The following is a 17,824-nucleotide window of genomic DNA, read 5'->3' as shown; positions in this document are numbered from 1 at the left end:
GGGGAGAGGGGTTGAGATAACGGCCCTGTGATATTTCATAGGGAAAGACTGGCGTCAACACATGCAGGTCACAACTAAATTCTCTGATGCTGCCAACTCAAAAATCCCGTGCACCTGGACTTCTGAACCTTCAGAACAAGAGGAGAAGGAGCTCATTATAATCATAAGGCAGCATAGTACAGTTGATAGTTTTGGATTTGAAGTTAAGTGACTAGTGCAGAAAATAAATGCATGGAGGATCGAAGGAGAGCTAGTTCCATAGTCTGGAGCAGTCTGAGAAGGCTTTACAGAAGAGGTATGACTTGAAGGACAGGTGGGACTTAGATAAGTAGAGGGCTAGTTTTCTCTATTTCATACAATAAAGTGATATCAAGGTTAGAATGCAGTTAGCACATACTAAGTGTGGAACAGATGTTTGCTGTGATGATGTTTCCTGGCCTTTACCTCAATGTCTGCCTGCCTGAGATTTTTAGTTTAAAAAAAAAATCCAATTAGCTAGTATATAATTAAGAGTCATGCACCAGCAAATACCCACAGAAGCCCTATTCCAGTGCCTCAGAGGTGACTCAATTCTATCCAACAAATTCTTGGTTCTCATAGATTCACAGGATTTCAGAATTGGGAAAAACCCCAGAGACCACTCTACCAACTCTGACATGATAGTCATTCAGTCTTTGATTGAAGACTTCCGATGATGAGGAACCCACAAAATCCTGAGGCAACCCTTTCTACTTCTGAATAAATTTTAATTGAGAAATTCTTCTTTCTAAATCAATCTTAAATCTTTCTTCTACCCCACTGCTCCTACTTCTGCCCTCTGGGGCTAATCAGAATTAATTTAAAGCTATGTCAGCAGAGTACAATCTCTGGCAGGTTCTACTATGCTGGAAAGGCTTTAAGGACAGTCCCAGCAATTGACTATGTCTGCTTTCTGAGGACCAGCCAACCTAAGTACAAAGAATTTCATCACCATTAGGATGGTGGTGAAATTTTTTGGTTATGGCAACCAATGAAACAAAAGTACAAAATGGCCCTAATCCTGTGAGCTCTGGTTTTCAACTTACTAGGGCAGAATAGTGAAGGAGAGCAGAAGGTGCTAAGAATTGTAGTTTTTAGACTATTTATAAACAATAACATTGGTACCATAAATGTGTTGTCCTTGTCCAAAATCTGATAGGTTAACATACTGAAAGAACTGAATCATTATTAATATGTAAATTTTTATTATAACTGAAACAAAAAATTCCAAGGAAATTGTAGCTAAATGGAGGGATGGCTTTTACTTTCCCTTGCAGATTGGGAAAAAAATGGAGCCAGTATAGTTGGCTGTATCATAGTCCAAAGGCAACAGGAAACATAATTTCATGGAATACTTGTTCATCTCATATCAAAATGCTCATAATAAGTACTTTGGAGGGAAAATCCCCACTTATCATTAAGATACTTTTAGCTTATGTATCAACAGTTGTTGCAGAAGATGAAGAGGTATGGAAGTTCTTCAAAGAACTGAATAAGACCTTCCAAACATAAATTGGTGACTTCAAAGATGAACACTGGGGAATGGAAAAAACATGGCTAAAAGTTGAAGGAATGAAGGAAATCAAAGTCTTGTAGATAGATGACTGGTGGCTTATGTGTATATGTCACGAATACTTTCTTCCAGAAGGAAGTCAGGAGATAGAAAGCATCTACAAACAGCACAATCAATGAAATGAAAATCTTAATAGACAAGAAATACCAGGTTACCAATGTTATAGTCATATCTAAATCAGCTGTGTATGCATAGTAAGACCATCAATTTTTTTAGAGCAAAGATCAAAATCAACACCAAATTAGAATAAAAATGAGAAGATGATATGGAGTATAATTTAAAACAACTCCTGTTTGACTTATGAAAACAAACTATTGACACTGGAAAAAAATGGAAAATGGATACCAAGGAGAGCCAATTCCTATTGAAATTTAAGTGATATAAATAATTGCCAGAATAAAGAAGCCAAAAAGAGTTTAAAACCACTTCAGCAGGCAGCCAATGTCAACACCAGTTTAAATAAATTAATTTGTGAAATTTTATTGGATCTGGGAAGGTTATAAGTTGTATCTTCTCAGAATAGTAAGAAGCAGGTAAAGGGAAAAATATATTTACAGGAAGTTTGGTGAGAGACTTAATTTAAATCAAGATTATCCTGAGAACATTTAAGGATGAAACTAAAAAGAGGACAACAAAGACAAAAAAAGGGAAAAGATCTGTCAAGATTTCTATAAGAAACTATTTCCTCCACATTTGGATTCAAACATGCTACAAAAGGATGCAGAAATGACATTAAAGAAAGTATAGATAGGAAGAGCAGTTAGACGACTAAATATACAGAAAGTAGGTCCATACTGAAGGTGACACAATTTGGTGTGATGGTGGGGTTTGAGAGGTTAATCCTTGAAATGTCTGAAAAAGGTGAAGACACTAAACACCTGAAAAAATGGACGTGGTAATCAAGAAAACATTGATAATAAATACCTACTTTGTCTTATCAATGAAATGAGAATAATCAAGAAACATATCAAGGTTATCCTTGAAAGTCTTAGAAAGGAACAGGTAGGTTCTTAACAAATGGTATTCTATAGTAGACCACTTCTTTATAGTCAAATCACTGAATGAAAACTACAGAGTACATGATCTTACTATGCTTACTGTTTGTTGACTACAAAAAAGCATTTGATTTGGTAAATCAAAATGCCACTTTAAAGGCATTCCTCCAACAAAGTGTCCTCCATGCATATGTTAAAATCATACAAGGCTCCTTGAAAAATGCAACAAAACTGATAACATTGTTCAATAACTCATATTTAATATTAAGAAAGGAATAAAACAGGGAGACACATAACTTGCCAAAGGTATGTACCACTGTCATAAAGGATATCCAGTGCAGAAGCCTAAAGGAAGATAATAAATTCCCTACAAATATTGAGGTCTTCCAGATACTTCTGTTTATGGATGACAGTGCTGACTGCATCAATTCCCAGCTACTTAAATGAGATCTGTAAATCATTCAAAAGAGTTACATCTAACTAGACACACTGGGAAAACTAAGTGAATGAGGAATACCTATTTTATGCACTATGATAGGAGTTGGCAAACCATGTGAGTCAAATCTAGGCCATGCCTATTTTTGTACAGCTTGTGAGCTAGGAATGGTTTGTATATTTTAAAATACAACAAAGCTTTATTTAAAAATGCAAAAGCCATTCTTAGCTGGTGAGGCTGTACAAAAACCAGGCAGTGGGCTGGATTTAGCACTCAGGTCATCACCAACCCCTGTACGTAGTTGGATGCACAGCCTACAGAACTGGTCCATTAGTACACAGATCTTGGCAAAACACCATAGATTTATAATGAAGTAGGTCTAAAACGGAATAAGAAAAGAAAGGACTGGGAAATCACATAGTGATTTCTGAAACAGAAACCCAGCTTTTTACATCAGTATTCTTCCAGCGACGCTAAGTATTTGAATCAAGGAACAGCATAATCTCTGAAAGATGGAAACCATGTATCATGGAGAGATATATAGTGGGCATGAATAGATCACAGCATACTACTGACAAAGAATTACACATTAGATGTGGTGCAAATAATATCACAGAAATGTCCTACTGGAAAAAAGGGTGAGCTACACCTGTAGCACGAACAAGAGTAGCTGTGCAGCCCAAATGCTGTACTTGTATCCATGTAATGTTAGGAAACCTAAAAGACAGGCGTGTAAGCTTGAGAGTAGGGATGGTTACATTCTTTCTTTTTATATTCCCAGCAGCTAGCACATAGTAACACTTAATACATGCTTGTTAATTGACAACTCTAACTCTGAGTTGAGCTTGGCCCCTTCTACCACTAACCTTGGGCATTTACTCCAGTCTCCCAATTGTCATAGCAATGCCAAAACGATCCTTTCTTTAAACTTGCGACCTTGGACACACGACATTCTTTCCCCAACCCACCCCCACCTTCACCAAGTGAGGATGGTGTAAACTACCTCCGGTCTAGTCCCTGACGATAGCAACCCTAAAAGCAACCAGTGACCTACCATCTCTTTCCAGAAGCAGTCAGTCCTTTCCCATGCTGCACTGCCTCGCTCCCTTAGGCTTCTCTCTCAACTCAAATTTTCCCAAAAAACGTTGTTTTGATCTTTCCATTGCCTCCATTCTAGCCTATCGGTTGTTATACTTGGGTACATGCAAATCGTACTTCTCCCACTCCCACCTCTCAAGTTGACTGTAAGCTCCTTTACGAGATTGTGTTACTTTTAAAAATCTTTGTATTCCTAGTGGAGAATATAATGCCTTGCACACAAGGCAAGAACTAAACGAATATCTGTTTAATTGAATCTAGTCCAAATCCCTCATTTTACAAATGTGGAAAGTGAAGTCTAGGGAACGGACTTGCCCATGATCATAAATGTGGCAAAGCCTGGACTAGAAACCAGATCTCTTGACAACCTAGAGGGGGTTCTTTCAGCCTTACCTTCTCTCTTTCAAAACTTCCCCTTATATTTTTCTCTCCTGTTTCTGCTTCCTCAAAGCACATGGTCTTAGGAACGAGACCCACGTGATCAGCCCCTGGGCTTGAGCTTATCTGGTAGCAAGGAGGGCCTGTGAGTCTGCTAGAGAAAGCTCGAGACTGGAGGGATGCATTCACAGCAGCAGCAGAGGAAGGAAGGAAAAGAGCTGCAGAATCTGCTATTCCTCAAGTCTCCGCCTTTCCCCTTCTCCCTGCCCCTCCCCTCTTCTCAGGCTACAGGTGCCCCTCCAGAGCCCCTCCACCTACCCCAGTCTCGGTGTCCGCCCTGGGGAAGAGGAAGTCTCCTGGCTTCTCAGCAATACCCAAGACATCTCTTCCAGGTATGGATGGAAAGAAGGAGAGTCGGAAGAAGGGAGAAGAGGAGGGGTGTGTGTGCGTGTGTATGTGTGTGTGTATGTGTGTGTGTGTGACATGCCTGCATGCAGAAGAGGGACCGTGCGGAGGAGGTTCTTCTCTGTGGGCTCAGCTAGCTCCTCCAAACTGCTTCCCGTCGGGGCTGGGTTTCCGGTTTTCTCCTATTCATTCACAGTCAGGCTGTTCTGCCTAGAGACCGAAGGGGGAGCTCCGATTGTGCTTCTTATTGGAGCAGCTGGCCTTGGCCTGGACCAATCAGCGGGGTGAAGTGTGGAACCACCGCCCCACTTTTAGACCCAATCTATTCCATTCCCAGAGGCAACTCCTATGGGCATTAAGACTGGTAGCAAGGCAAGAGAAACTGGCGGGGGAGAAGGGGGAAAATGAGTCAAACCTTGCCCTCAAGAAGCTTACCGACTTGTCTTTTTTCACTTGTCCTCATCTTTCACTTGACAGGACGCTCCCAGATAGGGGTGTGTTGGTAAATGTTTCACCACCAACTGTCCTGAAAACGACAACAAAAAACCACAGGTCCAGTTCCCTATCCCTCTTAAGGTTTACAAAAGTACTTTTCTCAAATCAACCTCTGAGATATACAGTGTAATTATTAATAGCTCCATTTTACAGATGATAAAACTGAGGCTTAGCAGAGATGATAAATGATTTGCTTAGAGTCACATAGCTAGTAAGAATTAAGGCCCTGCTTCTTACTGGGATGTCTGCCTCTATTATCCCAGACTATGTAAAGAGAAAAAATACCTGCATTGAGAGCTATCAATTCTTTGTTATATATTTGGACATTTTGTCCCAATTCCAATTTTCTTTAAAAAATTCAGCAAAAAATCCACCTTTTTTTCCCTCTCCTCCCCACCCCCACCCCCAGTTGAGAGCAAAACAAAAGCAAAACCCTTGTAACAAACATGTGTGGTCAAGTAAGATGTATTTCCCCATTGGCCATGTCCAAAAAAAGTCTGATTATGCACTCTTGAGTCCTTCGCTTCTCTATCAAGAGTGGGGTAGCATGTTTCATCATTAGTCTTCTGGAATCATGGTTGGTGACTATACTGATCAGAATTCCTAATTATTTCAAAGTTACTTGTTTTTACCTTTTGTTAAATAAATTATTCCCCTGCATTAGCTCATCTAAGTCTTCCCAGTTTTCTCTGAAACTGCCTCTTTCATTATTTTTTATACCATAGCAGTATTCTATCGTATCCATACACTACAACTGGCTCAGCCATTCTCTAGCTTATAAGCACTCCCCTCAGATTCCTATTTTTTTGCCACCTTAAAAAGAGCTATACATATTTTTGTATATCCTAAGTTAGAGATTGTTTTGCTCAGGTAGGACTGATCCCTCCCTTCATTTGTCCTTCTATAATTCCTGCTTTTCCCTTCTCTACTTTCCCTGTTGAATGAGATGTATTTTTGTACCCAATATGGGTATATGTGTCATTTGTGTATGTGTCTATTTTTCCCTCCTTTGACCAGTTCAGATGAGAAAGCAATTAAAGGGTTAATCACTCCCTGCCCCTACTCTTTCCTCTTTGTTCATTTAGATGCATACTTACTATCCTAATTATGAGATGATTTCCTCTAACTTTCCTTTCCATTCCCCTCCACCCCTTCCAGTGTATTCTTCTTCTCTTTTCTTTTCATTATTCTCTTAAGATCATCAAGACATAACAGAACTACCTCCAGGCCTTCTGTCTATGATGATAGGGCTTACTGGAACACATCTATCATTTCCCCATATTAAAATATGAGCAATTTATCTTTGTCCTTTATCTTTGTTCATTTATGCTTATACTTTTATGTTTCTCTTAACTCTTTTGCGAGTTTCAAAGTTCTACTCAGATCTGGTCCTTTCATCAGGAATGCTTGGAAATCCTCTGTTTCATCAAGAATCTATTTTTTCCCCTGTAGGATTATACTTGGTTTTGCTAAGTAAGTTATTCCTGACCTATATTCTTTGCCTTCTGAAGTCTTATTCCAAGCTTTTTGCTTCTTTATAGTGGTAGCTGCTAAATTCTGTGTAATCTTGACTGTGTCTCCTTGATATTTGAATTATTTCTTCCTAGCTGCTTGCAGTATTTTTTTTTCTTTGACCTGAAAGCTTAGGATTTTGCCTATAATGTTCCTAGAAGTTTTCATTTGGAGGTTTCTTTCAGAAGGCAACTGGTAGGTAGATTCTTTCTGTTTACGACTTTGCCCTCTGATTCTAAGTTATCTGGGCAGTTTTTTTTTAAGTTTTCTTGAAATATAATGTCTAGGCTCTTGTTTTGGGTTATGATATTCAGATAGTCTAATGATTCTTAAAATTTTCTCTTCAATCTGTTTTCCAGATCAATTGTTTTTGCTGTGAGACACTTTATTTTCTTTCTTTCTTTTTTTTTTTGGTTTTTTGACTTTGTTTTAATATTTCTTTTTCTCTTATACTGTCATTGGCTTCTATTTGGTCCACTCTAATTTTTAGAGATTTTCTTGCTTGTTGCAAGGCTTTGTACTTCTTGTTCCAAACTATTAATTTCCTTCCCAAGTCATTCTTCCATAGCCCTCATTTCTTTTCTAATGTTTTCTTCTAGTGCTCTCATTTCATTGACAAAATGTTTAACTCCTTTCTAAGCTCTTGTTTCATTTTTTATTATAGTTGAATTTGTACCTTTGAAGTGTTTGTCTTAGAAGTTTTGCTGGTAGATGTTTTGTAGTCCTCTTTTAGGTTTGTATTTTGAGCATTCTTGTCACCATAAAACCTTTTTATAGAGGAATGTTTATTTTGTTTGCTTATTATTCCAGCCTATTTCCTCTATTCAGACTTTATGTTAGTGCTAGACCCTGTGTACTTTTGTATGAAAGGTCTGGCCTGGTCCCATTGCTATTTTCATAGGATATTGAATGTTGTGTTGTTCCAGGATTTTAGGAACAGCTCAGACTAGGGACCTGTGAGCCTTCAATGTTCACAAAGTAGTCTGATCCAGGGTAACATCTGATTGCTGTCCCCTTGGTCTGAACTCTCCAAATTCTTGACCTGAGTTTGGGTCTTAGCAGTAATAGACTCCTACTAGACTCAGTCACTGTCAGCCAGCTGGAAACCTGTTCTTTCATACTGACAGAACTGTAAGCTCCCCTTTGATTGGAAATACCTGTCCTGGTTATTCTTCTGCAGGCATCAGATTGGGTTAGAAGCTAGAACTGATCTGAGCCACATTATTACTGATTGCTTCTGAACCTGAGACAATTTAGGGTAGAGGGAGGGAGGGAAGGTGGAGAATACAGTTTCCCTTTCCCAGTCCACCCTAGACCTGGAACTGGGTAATGGGTGATAAAGCTGTCAGTTGGCATCTGTCCTCAATTCTTGTTTCCTACATTTTAACTCAACCCCAGCCAAACCAGGATGGTCATGCCCATGATCTCATCATCATCCATAAATGTTTGAACTCCTTGATCTAGAACACCAGACTTCCTCTGCCATATTATCAAAGAAGTGCTAGAAAAATGGAGAAGTTAGGTTTAGATTAACATCTCACACCATATACAACAATAATTTCAAAGTGTATATTCTATATAAATATAAAAAATCATATCACAGACACACAAAGGTACAGATGTAGACAGAGGGAGAATTTTTAAAAAAATAATCCATTTTGTTATATTTTATTTTTACAATGTATATGTTTCTTTTTAAAAAATAAAATTTAAAAATAAATGTTTTTACATCAAACCACACATAGTTTCTAACTATTTTAGTCTTGAGCAACCTACTCATTACCAACTTAGCATGCTCAGAAGACGGTCATCTCTAGTTACCTTTCCTAGATTCTTATCTAACTTAATGGTAATCAATACCCTCAAAATCCTAATTAATCTATTCTCTAACCTCTTTTCCATTTCAGTATTATCCCCAAAAGACTATTCACTCATATGCAGATTAACATTTATTTACTGAAATGAAATTAAAAATCAAGGTGTAGAGTATTAAAACCCACAACAGCTCAATTTTTTTTGAATTTTTGAACTTTCCCCCTTGTGCTCTATTTTATTGTACTCTATCTTTACCGTCACTATTGATAAATGTCCCAAAATGTTGTCTAAGTAGGAAATCACCCCCATGGTCTCAAAAGTAGAGAATATAGGGTAAACTCTTTTGGATCACCACTATTGGCTCTCACTTCCTAGACTGCCATCTCACCCTGGCCAATGTTTTGTGCTACTTTCCTTTGATGGCTACTTTCCCTTGATAGAGGGCCTATGGCTAACTGCTATCTCACTATCTTCTCTTAGGGAGGGTGCTGCTGTGCCTCTCACTAGTTCTCATTATTAGCTTGTCACTTGACCGTGTGCCTTTTCTGCCTTTTTCCTCTTGCTGGATTTTTCTTATTTGTGTCATTTCTCACAAAGCATGGCAGCTTTCTTTTTAAAAGGTCCCCCTCACAGAGTGAGTAGTATTAGAATTATATCAAATAACTCCATTTTATGTTAAAAAACCTAAGAGTTGTCCAAGATCTACATTTCCTGTTCTTTTTGGAATCTAAAAAAATTAGGAGATTGAGGGGATGAGAAAACCAACCTGTTTCTATTGAGGGCTCTTTCAGCTTTTATTAATAGATGAAGGTCCATATATGCATATTGCAAAATGGAAAGAGGTGTTGGTCGCATACCAAAGGAAAAGACTTGATCCCTCATTTGATCCACTGGCTCAATGTCTTCGAAGGCAAAAATGCCTTTGTATTATTTACCCAGGAATATGGAAATCCTCTATTGCTATCCTAAACTTCTTTAGATCAGCAAATGACTTAAGGGGAGGTGGGGTACAAGAGGAAAATGAGGCTACATTTTCTTATGTGCTACTTATGACCCAAAATAATAAACTATGGAGGTAGAATCTTTTTATGTATTAAGTCCACCACTGGAAAAACCAGGTGGATATTACCCTCTATTAACTGGTTCATCCAAAAAGGCCTGAAACCATATTAGCCTTAATAATTTATATGATACTTTTTCTTTTAAAAAGTATCTTGCTAATGCCTTTATTTAATTGGATCTTTTTTTTAGGGGGGAAGGCAGGGCAATTGGCATTAAGTGACTTGCCCAAGGTCACACAGCTAGTAAGTGTCAAGTGTCTGAGGCCAGATTTGATCTCAGGTCCTCCTGACACTAGGGCCAGCGCTCTATTCACTGCTCCACCTAACTGCCCCACTAATGCCTTTATTTAAAAAAGTTAACACATTATTGATGCTTTTTGTCTTTGCCTTGTAGTCATTTCAAACCTCCCTATGGTGAGGCTCAGGTGAGGTACGGTGAGACTCAGTTCAAATATGTCAGCACTCCCCCAGGGTATATGGCCAGAGTGGGCAGTGATATTATATCTGGGTGGGCCATTAGGTGGCACTCTAAAGTCAAGATGCACCAGCCCACTTTAGCTATTCTTTATTATTAGCCTTAACCTACCCACTCACTCACTCTGTGCCTGTGCAGATAGCAACAGCTTTGTATAAGCCTTTAAATCACCATTAAATTGTGAGCTCCTTGAGGGCAGGGATTGTCTTTTGGCTTTCTTTTTATCCCTAGCACATAGCACAGAGCTTGGAACATAGTAGGTGCTTAATAAATGTTTACTGACTAAATGTACACTACCAAGATTAAGTGAATTTATCCACAGCATTCAAAACTTCTCCATTAGCTGTAACTGGTGGTTCCACAGATGGATGGTGTGGTGGTGGCTGATGGAGCACCTGTGTGTTCTTGGTGTTAATTGTTTGGCCAAAATTTGCACAAGCAGCCGAGAATTGCTCCATACTTTGTTCCACCTCAGCTTCAGAGACTGCATTGAGTGCACAACCATCTGCAAACAGAAAATCATGCACCAGCACTCCCTCCACTTTGGTCTTGGCTTGTAGCCTTTTCAAGATGAAGAATTTACCATCAGTTCAGTAGCTAACTTTGATGCCATGTTCATCCTCACTGAAAGCATTTGACTTGGGGGGATAGAGCCAAGATGGCACTGTGAAAGGAGGGAACTACTGGAGCTCTCTCACAGATACTGTCAGATATGTCTAAAAAAGTGAATCTGAGCAGATTTGAGAGAGTTAGAAGCCACTAGTAGACTAAGAGGGGTGGAAGCACCGGGCATGCGGAAGGGCACCAGACTACACCAACCAGGAAAAGCACAGGAACCCAGCAAGTGTGCCGGTCTGGGAGAGCGCTGGATGAGCAAAATGTGGGAACAGGAACAGGCCCAGGGCAGAAGTACTAGCTATGGAGATTGAGCCCCAGGCCTCTCAGTCCAGGACAGGAGTCTGTAGGAGCTACGGGAGACACCAGCACAGAGCCTGTGGCCATGGAGCAGCTACCCTAGAGGACTCCAGCCCACAGCCTAAAGGTTTGAAACTCACCTTCTTGAACTTCCGAGAGCCATGATGGCCAGGTAAATTGTGTCTCTTCTCCCTTCCTCACCCAGAGAATACTCCCTCGGGAGAAACAGAGGAGCCAGAAGTGGCGCTTCAGTAGCCTTTTAGTGAGAGAAGTTGGGGAGAGGGCCCTTCTTGTGGGGGTGGAAGGAGATTAGTGCAAGAAAAGAGGTGTCCCAGCAGGCCTCACCTCAGCAGAACAATGAGTTACTGAGGCCCAGAGGAGTGGAGCTAGCAAATGTTAACACCAGGACCCCAGATGTGCCTTTGCACAGCCAGGGGAAGAGGCAGACACCAGCACAAACAACAGCTGAGACCGCCTGTGTTGTAGAACAGAACCGGGGAAGAGGAGACTTCCAGCAGCCAGAACTCTCCTCCCCCAACACCTCATGAAACCAGAGGTCATAGCACACAAAGTCAGTGAACAGACCCATAGATCCCAACACAAGAAGCTTGGGACAGAGCCCCCTGAGCCTCAGAAGCAGAGATGCACTTTAGAAGCCAGGAGGAAAAAAAAACACCATGAAAAAATCACGCTAAAAAGCCAAAGACCATTGATTCCTATTATGGAGACAGGGAAGATCAAAATACCAATTCAGAAGAGGACAGCATGGACACTATACCCACATCTGAAACCTCAAAAGGGAATGTGAAATGGTCTCCAGCCCAAAAAACGTTCCTAGAAGAACTCAAGGAGGACTTTAAAAACCAAATTAGAGAGATAAAGGAAAAAAATGGAAAAAAAAATTCACTGATGAAAACAAATCTTTAAAAAGTAAAATCGGCAAAATGGTTAAGGAGATTCAGAATATAAATGGAGAAAGTGTCTCATTGAAAAGTAAAATCAACCAAATGGAAAAGGAGATAGAGGAGCTAAAAGAAGAAAACAATACATTAAAAATTAGAATTGGGCAAGTACAAGCTAATGACTCCATGAGACATCAAGGATCAGACAAACAAAATCTAAAGAATGAAAAAATAGAAGAAAATGTGAAATGTCTGATTGGAAAAACAACTGACCTGGAAAATAGATCCGGGAGAGACAATCTAAGAATCATTGGCCTATCGGAAAGTGACGATGAAAAAAACAGCCTGGCCATTATCTCCAAGAAATCATCAAGGATAACGGCCCCAAGGGCCTAGCACCAGAGGTAAAATAGCCAGTGAAAGAATCCACTGATCACCCTCTGAAAGAGATCCCAAATTGAAAACGCCAAGAAATATTATAGCCAAATTCTAGAATTATCAGGTCAAGGAGAAAATCCTGCAAGCAGCCAGAAAGAAACAATTCAAATATCACAAAACTACAGTCAGGATCACGCAGCATCTTTCAGCTTTTACATTAAATGACAGGAGAAATTGGAATACGATATTCTGAAAGGCAAAGGAGCTTGGACTACAACCAAGAATCAACTACCCAGAAAAATTGAGCATAATTTTTCAGGCAAGGAGATGGATGTTCAATGAAATAAGGGAATTCCAGACCCTCCTGATGCCAAGGCCAGAGCTCAATGGAAAATCTGACCTTCAAATACAAAACTCAAGAGAGACATAAAAAGGTAAATGGGGGGGGAAACACTTGTTAATCAATAAGGCAAATTATTTACACCCTTATATAGGATTATATTGTTTTATATAGCTTTTATATGTCAATCTTGAGAATAGTACAGTTATTATGACAATTGAAATAGACCCACATAGACTGTGGGTGTCAGTATAAAATAACTGATGTAATGATAAAAAACATAATTAAGAGATATAAAGGGATGGTTCTGGGAGAGGTAAGGAGGTAGTAGAAAAGGCTAAATTACATTACATGAAGAGGCAGAAAAACATACTAGAGGGAAAGAAGGGAGGGAGAAGAGCAGTATTTGAGATTTACTCTCATTGGATTTAATTCAAGAAGGGAATAACATACTCTGATAAGTATAGAAATCAAATTTGTCCTATACGCAGTAGGAGGGGAAAGGGGAAAGAAAAGGGGGGCGTTGTCAGAAGGGAAGGAAGAAGTAGCAAGGGGAAAAAGGTAATATAAGGGAGGGGAATCAAGAGGGAGGGTAAACTGAGGAAGGCGGTGGTCAAAAGCAAACCTCTTTTGATGAGTGGAAGGGAGAAGGAAGAAATAAAAGCATAAACAGGGGAGAAATAGGATGGAGAAAGAGACACAGATAGTAATCATAACTGTGAATGTGAATGGGATGAACTCTCCCATAAAACAGAAGCAGATAGCAGAATGGATTAAAACCAAAATCTTACAATATGTTATTTACAAGAAACACATTTGAAACAGGGGGATAAAGGCTGGAGAAGAATATATTGTGCTTCACCTAAAGTAAAAAAAGCAGGGGTAGCAATCCTAATCTCAGACAAAGCAAAAGCAAAGATAGCTCTAATTAAAAGAGATAAGGAAGGACACTATATCCTGCTAAAAGGCACCATAGACAAGGAGGCAATGTCATTATTTAACATATATGCACCAAGTGGTATAGCATGCAAATTCTTAGAGGAGGTTAGGAATTAGAATAGGCAAAGAAGAAACTAAATTATCACTTTTTGCAGATGACATGATGATTTACCTAGAGAATCAAGTAAAAAACAACTTTAGCAAAGTTGCAGGATATAAAATAAACCCACATAAATCCTCGGCATTCCTATATACTACTAACAAAGCCCAACAGCAAGAGATAGACGGAGAAATTCCATTTAAAGTTACTGTAGACACTATAAAATACGTGGGAGTCTATTTGCCAAGACAAACCAAGGGCCTGTATGAACATATTTATGAAACACTTTTCACACAAATAAAGTCAGATCTAAATAAATGAAAAAACACCAGTTGTTCATGATTAGGCCGAGCTAATATAATAAAAATGACAATTTTACTGAAATTAATTTACTTATTTAGTGCCATACCAATGAAACTACCAAAAACTTATTTTACAGAGCTGGATAAAATAGTAACAAAATTCATCTGGAAGAACAAGAGGTTCCAAATATCAAGGGAATTAATGAAAAGAAATGTTAGGGAAGGTGGCCTAGCCATTCCAGACAATAAACTGTACTATAAAGCAGCAGTCATCAAAACTACTTGGTACTGGCTAGGAAACAGAGTGGTGGATCGGTAGAATAGGTTAGGTACACAAGATGCAGTAGTCAACCACTACAGCAATCTATTCTTTGATAAACCCAAAGAATCCAACTTCTGGTCTAAAAATTCACTATTTCACAAAAACTGCTAGGAAAATTGGAAAATGGCAGGGCAGGAACTGGGCATAGACCAATAACTTATATACCAAAATAAAGTCAAAATGGGTTCATGATTTAGGAATAAAGGGCGATACTATAAGCAATTTGGGAGAGCAAGGAATAGTTTACCTATCAGATTTACGGGAAAGGAAATAACTCATGATACAACAAGAGATAACATTACAAAATGCAAAATGGGTAATTTTGATTATGTTAAATTGAAAAGTTTTGTATGAAAAAAGCCGATGAAACCAAGATTAGGAGGGAAGCAGAAAATTGGGAGAAAATCTTTACAACCAGTGTCTCTGATAAAGGCCTCATCTCTAAGATATACAGGGAACTGAGACAAATTTACAGGAATACAAGTCATTCCCCAATTTAGAAATGGTCAAAGGATATGAACAGGCAGTTTTCACAGGAAGAAATGAAAGATATCTATAGGCATATGAAAAAATGTTCTAAATCACTATTGATTAGAGAAATGCAAACCAAAACAACTCTTAGGTAGCACAACTCTTCTGTCAGATTGGCTAACATGACAAAACAGGAAAATGATCAATGTTGGAGAGGATGTGGGAAAATTGGAACACTGTTACAATGTTGGTGGAGTTGTGAACTGATTCTGGAGAGCAATTTGGAATTATGCCCAAAGGCCTATAAAAATGTGCATACCCTTTAACCCAGCAATACCACTTCTAGGACTGTATCCCAAAGAGATTACACAAGTGGGAAGAAAGGGACCCCTATATACAAAAATATTTATAGCAGCTTTTTTTGTAGTAGCAAAGAATTGGAAATTGGGAGATGCCCATCAACTGAGGAATGGCTAAACAAGTGGTGGTATATGAATGTAATGGAATACTACTGTGCTGTAAGAAATGGGGAAGATACGGACTTCATAATAACCTGGAAAGACCTATATGATTTGATACAGAGTGAGAGGAGCAGAACCAGGAGAACATTGTACACAACCACAGATATATTGATTCTGTGATGACTAACGTTGACAGACTTGGTTCTTCTCAGCAATACAAGGTTCAAAGACAACTCCATTGGACTCATGATGGAAAGAGCTATCTACATCCAGAGAAAGAACTATGGAGTCTGAATGCAGATTGAGGCAAACTATTTGCTCTCCTTTATTTTTTCTCTTTTATTTTGGTTTTGTTTCTTCTTTCTCATGATTCATTCCATTGGTCATGATTCTTCTTTACAACTTGACTATTGTGTAAATAAGTTTAATGTGAAGGTACATATAGAAGATATATCAGATTCCATGCTGTCTTGGTGGGGAGGGGAAGAAAATCTGGAATTCAAAAACATGCAGAATTGAGTGTTGTAAACTAAAAAATAAAAAATCTCAAAAAAAAAAAGCATTTGAGTTAGTGTCCTTTCCAGGGATGTACATATTGTTAATGAGGTTGATACACAGCTAGCTCAGTGTTTGGGAGACTCCAATGGAAAGGATGGGAGAGTAGAGGTATTAGACTGACTACCAACTGAAGGTCTACAGAGCTGCTGTGCTGACCTCATTGTTGTGTGCCTGTGAAACCTGGACAGTGTACCACTGCCATGCCAGGAAACTGAATCTCTTCCATTTGAATTGTCTTAGGAAGATTCTGAAGATCACCTGGCAGGAGAAGGTACCAGACACTGAGGTCCTTACTCGAACTAAACTGTGAAGCATTCAAATTCTGCTTCAGAGAGTGCAGCTCCCATGGGCTGGCCACCTTGTTCAAATGCAAAATGTATGCTTGCCAAAAAGACTGTTTTATGGAGAACTCACACAAGGCAAGTGTTCACATGGTGGTAGAAGAAGTGATACAAGGACACTCTCAAGATCTCTCTTAAGAACTTAGGAATTGATTGTGTCACATAGGAGACGCTGGAACAGGACCACCCAGCACAGCATGTCCTCATCAGAGAAGGTGCTGTGCTCTGTGAGCAAAGCAGAACTGAAACAGCTCAAAAGAAATGCAGGATGCGCAAATTTAGAGAATCCACCCCAAATATTCCCATGGACTATTTGTGCCCGACCTATGGTAGAGCATTCCGAGCTCACATTGTTCTGTATATATCTGATTTGTACATAGTGGATTCGATGATGTCTCTACCTTTAAATTGTGAATTCCTGGAGAGCAAGAACTTTTTTTTTAACCTCCAGCGCTTCCCAAAGTTATCAGCACATAATTGACACTTAATAAATGCTTGGTGACTTGACTATTTTCCTGAAGCCCATCTAACACTTGTGATTTTTTTGGTCATCTTTGCCAGTCTGTGGGTGTGATGTAGAACCCCAGAGTTGCTTTAATTTGCATTTCTCTAATTAGTAGTGATTCGTAGCATTTTTTCAAATGGTTGTGATAGCTTGGATTTCTTACTTTGAAAACTACTTATTCATGTTATTTAACTAGTTTTTCAGGAATGGCTCTCATTTCTCATAAATTTGAATTAGTTCCTTATGTATCTTGTATATGAGATTGTATTTTTTTCCCTGAGAAAGTTCCTGGATTTTTTCTGGATATATTTCCCTTCTAATTGTAATTGCATATCAGACCTTTATGAGAGAAATTTACTTGTAAAGGCTCTAGCCCCATTAGCTATTTCCCTTCTAATTATAATGACATCAATTTTGTTTCTGCAAAAGCTTTTAAATTTTGTGCAAATTTGCTCCCTTTATTTTCACTCATTTCTATCCCTTACTCAGTTAATAATTCTCCCCCTATCCATAGACGTAAAAAGTATCTCTTTCCCTTCTTTTCTAATGCATGATTGCTTGTATTTATGTCTTGTAGCCATTTAAAGCTTAGTGTGTATGGTGTAAGTTGTTGGCCTAAACCTAATTTCTGCCAGACTGCTTTCCAGTTTTCCCAAGTTTTTGTCAAATAAAGGAGTCCTTACCCTAATAGTTGGTAATTCATAGGTTTATCAAGCAGCATTTTACTATTTTTACTTGCTTCTTGTTTACCAATCTGCTCCATTGGCCAACTTTTCTATTTTTTTAACCAATACAAAGTATTTTGATTACTCTTCCCTTTATAGCCTTTGTTTTGTTTTGTTTTGAACTTGAGATCTGATACTGAGGCCTCTTTCATTTTTACTTTTTTCTCACTATTTTCCTTTACCTTTTGTTTCTCCAGATGAATTTATTTTTTTTCCAATTGCTATAAAGCAATTCCTTGCTAATTTGAATGGTTTAGAACTAAATCTGTGTATTGCCAAGGCAATATTCACAATGATTGATATT

Source organism: Trichosurus vulpecula, chromosome 7, assembly GCF_011100635.1.
Source record: "Trichosurus vulpecula isolate mTriVul1 chromosome 7, mTriVul1.pri, whole genome shotgun sequence".
NCBI lineage: Eukaryota > Metazoa > Chordata > Mammalia > Diprotodontia > Phalangeridae > Trichosurus > Trichosurus vulpecula.
The sequence above is the reverse complement of the archived record's forward strand: the minus strand, read 5'-3'. Positions refer to the sequence as shown.